Raw genomic sequence first — 6,124 nt, 5'->3', positions numbered from 1 at the left:
AATACATTATCTTCCCAGGGCCTGGTTAAAACCAAGATTCAGCTCTTTGGTGACAGTTCAAGATAATTGTTTCAAAGGAGCTGGAGGTAGAAAATACTTTAAAACAACTTTAGAATCAATAGCCATTTTAATTTGTAACGTGCAGCCCGTATGCTGACAAATAACCTCGCAGGATGGCTGAATAATACGGCTTCAATTATATTTCTGTACAATATCTGTCTTATTTTGTGTCATGGTGCTGCCAAGCTAATTCAATTTTCTGCTGCCAAAGCTGTGGCTTGTTCCCCTTTCAATTGCAATACAGAACATTATGAAGAGCAGCAAAAATCTCTTGCATGAGAATGACACCTCTGCCTCGGAGCTGAATGCCATCAAAGGAGACAAGGGCTGGGAGGGAAGGCTTTCTTCCCAGCAAAAATGCCTAGAAAGCCGGTTGAGGGTTTCTTCTGAATGGGAATGTGGTAGTTGAGGGAGGAGAGAAAGTGGCCATCCATGGGGGACAGCAGCACCTCTGAGGGTGTGAAGTGATATCCTGGCTCCCTCTGTCAGGCATGGAGCTCTTGCTCTCAGCTTGAGAAAACCAGAAAGCTTTAGTCAAGAAATCAGCACATGCCTTCAGCATAAGCATGAGTTCAAAGTACAGGGTACATGATTCATAAGTTCTCAGATTCATGGCTAGGTGGGAGCTAAGACATTCCCAGCACTTGACACTCCCCTCCTGTTTGACTTTTGAAGAGCAGGGTGGGCTCAGTCCTTCACACAATTCCCACCCCTAGCAAGAAGACTGTGCTTGCTAGCATGCCCTGCTTGGGGTGGGCGGACAGGCCTGTTCACAGTGTGAGATAAAATTTCCTTTAAGGGTCACACCAAATCCCAAATTACTCAGACTTTATTCAGTAATGTATTCCAAGAAAGGGTCCAAAAGAGCCTGCAAGAGCATTTCCATTACCACACACCCTATATGGGAAAAATATGTCATATTGACTGTTTGTTCTGTAGTCAACCACCTTCTGCCACCCTAGCTAGCATCTCACTATTTATCATCCAACCATAGTCCTTGAAAACACTTACTCTTTTTTTTTAAACTATACATGCAGAGCCCTCCTTGCACCTTATCTGGAGTTGTTTTTCACAGTCAGCCTAGGTTCCTCCAAAACAGGTTTTGTGGTCAGACTGAAACTGGCCTCACTGATAATGAGTCTGCAGAATTTCTACCTCAACACTGACAATCAGTGATGCATCCTTAGAGACAGGACCTGAGTCATTCCTTCGAACTCTCCATCAACCTCTGACTCAGCCAGCCCTGCTGATTGGCCAGCTTCCTCCTTGGCTACTGTGGGAACATCACTCTCAAGGGACAGAACAGAGGCTGACTCAGAGAGGCCCCTCTCGCCTTCTCTGCTATCTGGCAACAAAGCAGTGGACATCTCTCTGCATGGGCTTTCCTTGCCCCCAGCCTTTGGGTTCTACTTCTCTGCCATACCTCGCCTGCCCCGCCTCATCCCAGTTGGTGCCATGGGACCCATGACAGGCAGTGGCATAGGAAGGGGGCTGCGGTGGATGCAGGCCACCCCAGGTGTCATCACTGAAGAGGGTGACAAAATGGCAAAAATATGTGTCACGAACCTGTTTTCTCTGGGATTCTCCTCCCTCCTTCCATACCTACAGGGCAAAGAGGCAAGAGCGGTTCTGGTGCATCCGGTTTCAAGCTGAGGGGATGCAGCGTCCCCCTTGGGCTCAGCTGCCAGTCACCCACGGGGCTTCCTCCAAGGAAGTCCCCTCAGGAGCACAGCACAAGGTGGCTCACGCCTGCCTTCATTCGTCCTCCCATCCTCCGTCCCTTTCCACCTCTTCCCCACTCACTGCCACGGAGCCCAAGAAGGAAGCGACGAACACTCAGAGCACTATCTTGCCTCCCTGCCTATATTTGCTGCACAGCTGTGGTGGCTCCTGCCCGGGCAAAGGCATGCCAGCAGACCCCTCTCTCACCCCGGTGGCTTAGTGAGGGAAAGGTGAGGCAGGCTTGGTGAGCAAGGCACCTGCCCAGTGCAGGCTTCAGCCACAGTCCCACCCTCGCCCACACAGCTCTTCTCAAGCACAGAGGACAAAGTTAGGGGGAAAATGTTTTCAGTGCTTATGCTCACAATGTTAAGTAAATAAACCAGAAAATAACACTTGCAACTGTATCTTATTTTTCCTTCTTTTAATAAGTGACAATAAATTTTCCACACTGGGTACCACCTGACCTTGCTACACCACTGATAACAGGCAGCTTATGGCAGAAGAGGGTCCTTGGTGATGACGCCCAGCCAACTGTTCACCTGACCATCATCTGATACAAAAATCTTCTACTGCTGGCAATCCACATGTTACTTAAGCAGCAGGGGTGTGATGGGGACAAGAGTTAGAGCATGGTTCACACAGAGCCACTGTGGTGTGGTGGTCCGAGTGTCGGACTAGGAGCTGGGAGAGATCAGGGTTCAAATCCCCACTTGGCCATGAAGCTCACCTTGGGCCAATCACTGTCTCTCAACCTAACCTACCTCACAGGGGTGGTTGTGGGGTTTAAATGGGGGGGAACCATGTATATCACCTTGAGTTCCTTGGAGAAAAATGAGGGAGATAAATGCAATAAATAAATAAATGATGCATGTCCAATCCTTGACATCTCTTCCCTTGATTGCTGCGTACTTGCTAACATTATGAGCAGCTGCTGAGCATGGGAAGTGACTTATTGAACAGCGTCGGGTTTGAAGTGATGTGAAAGTACTCCCTTGTGGCCCCTCATACAAGCAAGCCATCATGTTGCAGCGGTCAAGCAGTGAGTGTGTGCATGGGAGACAACCAGCCTTCAGAAAATGAGCATTCATGTGTGAGTGAGCAGCATTGTGGAGAAAAGAGAGGAGAATATGCTTGATCTGCTTTTCACAAATTCATGTTTTCTGACATTGTTGCTCTCGAATGGAGTCTTTTGACTCTTTTGAGCCTGGCTTTTCCTCTTGACAGGCAATCTCATAAAGAAGACATAAGAGGCTGCTGGTCCAGACCAAAACCTGCATAGTCCTTTTCTCACAGTAGCAAGCCAAGTGCTCCTGCAAAGCCCACAAACAGGACATGAGCACAATAGTTCCCCTCACCCATTTGTGTTCCCTAGAGGCTAGTGTTCAGAGGAATGGTACCTCTGATAATAGAGGGAATATATAATCATCATGGCTAGTAGCCATTGATAGCCTTCTCCTCCATAAATTTGTTCATAGTCTTTTAAAGGCATCTGACTTGGTTGCCATCACTGCCTGCGGAAATGAGTTCCGTAGTTTAACTATGCACTGCATGAAAAAGTATTTCCTGAATCTTCCAACCTTCCCCTTCACTGGATGTCCATGAGTTTTACTGTATAAAATCAATAAAAATGCATAGTACAGATGTGGTCTTAGGAGAAATGTGAATGAAAATGCTGATGAAATTTCACCATGACTTTCCCGCCAAATAATAATAATAATAATAATAATAATAATAATAATAATAATTTGCAAACTAGTGTGGAAATCAGAAATAAAACTTGAGGAATTGAGAATCTCAGAGGAAACAAAATTAACAGATTATGCACACTCCTATCTGAACAGAGTTAATTTTCATGGGATGTTCCAGTGTGATTTTACAGTCAGGTCCTCCCAACTCTGGAACACTCTGGTGGTGTGTGGAAATGTAATCATTTTAGGTATGTTTACCCAGAACTAGATGAATGTTGTTGGTAGTTTTCCTTGCTGTAAGGTGTAAATAGGTATTTCTGTAATGCACATTATAGGTAACAGTTTCTGTAATTCTACTTCTTCAACCCTGTGTAAGTCTTAATAGGAAGAAGTAACTTTTAACAGTCTGAGGTGGAGGAGGAATCCAGTCATTTGGTTGAATGAATGTGTCAGAGGAGGTAATTTTTATGGGAGAGTGGCTCTTTTCCTCGCCTGCTTGTAACAGCCTTCTCCCTATCCCCCTCCCTGTTTGCAATTAAGGCACCATATTTGTCGCTGTTGTCGTCGCAGTGACACTCAGCCCAGGCACCGCTGTCTGACACTAACAGGAACACCGCCACCATTTGGACTGCCAAGGACGGAAAGGAATGAGAGGTTGCTGCAGCCCGACAAGCTACAGACTGACAGTTCTTTAAGCCTAGTGGATGAATTCCCAACTGGACCCAGCTAACAGCTTAAGAAGAAACTGCAAAAAGCCCAAGAAGTAAATTGATTTCAAGACTGTGTGTTTTCTTGGGGAATCCTTCCTTTGAGAGGCTCGACTAGAGTTGACATTTCCAGAGGCCCGGACAAGGAGCCTGCCTTGCTGGTGGTAAATGAAGGCCTCGGCTCTTGGCGAGAGGCAGCCCAGAGAGGGGAGTGACACCTCTAAGAGCTTTTTCTTGCTGTCACAACCAGGCACGTTGTCACAATTGTCTGAACACCAATTAAGTGGCTGCTGTGGGCTGTTTGAGACAGGCAGCTTCAGACCAACACTACCAGGGCCTATGAGCTGGCTCTGTGCGTTGGAAGGTATGGGGGGTGCTAAAAAGAGCCTTCACTTCCCTCCACCCCACTCCAAAGGTCACTGGTGCCATCAGTGTCCATTATGATTTCTTAAAAACATCACATTCAAGCTAGAGAGCAAGGAGAGCCATCAGCCGAAATAAATAATTAACACACTTCACCTGCGGGTGACAATCATCACCACTAAAAAGCAGAAACCTCCCAGATATGCCATTTCCCCACAGTTTTCTCAACCCCATGCTGCTCACCAGATTGTTCCAATTTATCATAATTTAGAAAGTGGTGTTGATAGGGCCATCTATGCTGCAGCAGCAAATGGAAACAGGCTTTGATGTCCATTATGCCTTGCCTTTTTCCTTTTTACTGTACAGTGGTATAAAAATGATCTCCCAGATGTGCTGCATCCGGAGTGACTGGTATGGTAAATTTAAGCCTCCCAGTTTTTCATCCAGTGACAAAATAGAATAGTGATGATGATGATGATGATTAAAAAAAACACTTTATTAACTATTATGGAAGGTCTTTTCAAATGCCTTTGTTGGGCTTGATTCAGAAATGCAGGGAAGGGAGAGGGTCTTCCAAGCAGCAAAAAGAAAAAGTGGTGGTGGCCTTTGGGGGACTCATATGAGGAACTCAAAGGGCACCTCTTTCCAGCATTTTTTGTGGGGCATGATCTCCTGGGTGGCTCTCTTGCTGAGGCTTCAGTGCAAAGGCTCTGGAACTTTGCAAATGCTCTGTGTGATCAACCATGGGCAATGCACAAGGCCACAGAGCTCCCATGCACAGGCCAGAATTGTAGAATTAGAAGAGACCCTAAGAGTCATATAGCCCAACCCCTTGCAATTCAGGAATCATAGCTAAAGAATTCCTGGCAGATGGCCATCCAGCCTCTGCTAAAAACCTCCCATGAAGGAGAGCCCATCACTTTCTCAGGGAGTCTGTTCCACTGTTCCACAGCTATTACCATCAGACAGTTCTTCCTGATGTTTAGTTGGAATCCATAATTTGAATCCATTGGTGTAGGTCTACCCTCTGCAGCAGCAGAAAACAAGATTGCTCCATCTTTCCATGTGATGGCCCTTCAGTTATTTGAAGGTGGTTCTTAAAGACTTCTTTTCTCCAAGCTAAACATACCCAACTCTGTCAACTGTTCCTCCTAAGTCTTGGTTTCCAGACCACTGATCATCTTGGTCACCCTCCTCTGCACATTTTCTAGCTTATCAATATCCTTCCTATTGTGGTGCTTCTCGCTCTTCACTCTCAATAGAGCATCTGGAATGAAATGCTGCTGGTTTAGTCAAAACAAAAAAAAATTTTCCTTCCAGTAGCACCTTAAAGACCAACTAAGTTAGTTCTTGGTATGAGCTTTCGTGTGCATGCACACTTCTTCAGATACACTAGTTTAGTGTTTGCTGGTTTAGTGTTTTCATTTCCATAGCAAACATTTTCCTTTTACAAACTCATTTGTAAACCATTTATCTAGTTAAAAATGCAGACCTGCTTTAAAAAAAGAAAGAAAAAGCAATCCATAACAAGAGCAGGGAACCTCCAGCCCTCAGGCCAAATTTGGCCCACCCGCCCTCTCACAT

This window comes from Podarcis raffonei, chromosome 8, assembly GCF_027172205.1.
Source record: "Podarcis raffonei isolate rPodRaf1 chromosome 8, rPodRaf1.pri, whole genome shotgun sequence".
NCBI classification, from domain to species: Eukaryota; Metazoa; Chordata; class Lepidosauria; order Squamata; family Lacertidae; genus Podarcis; species Podarcis raffonei.
Note: the sequence above shows the minus strand (reverse complement) of the source record.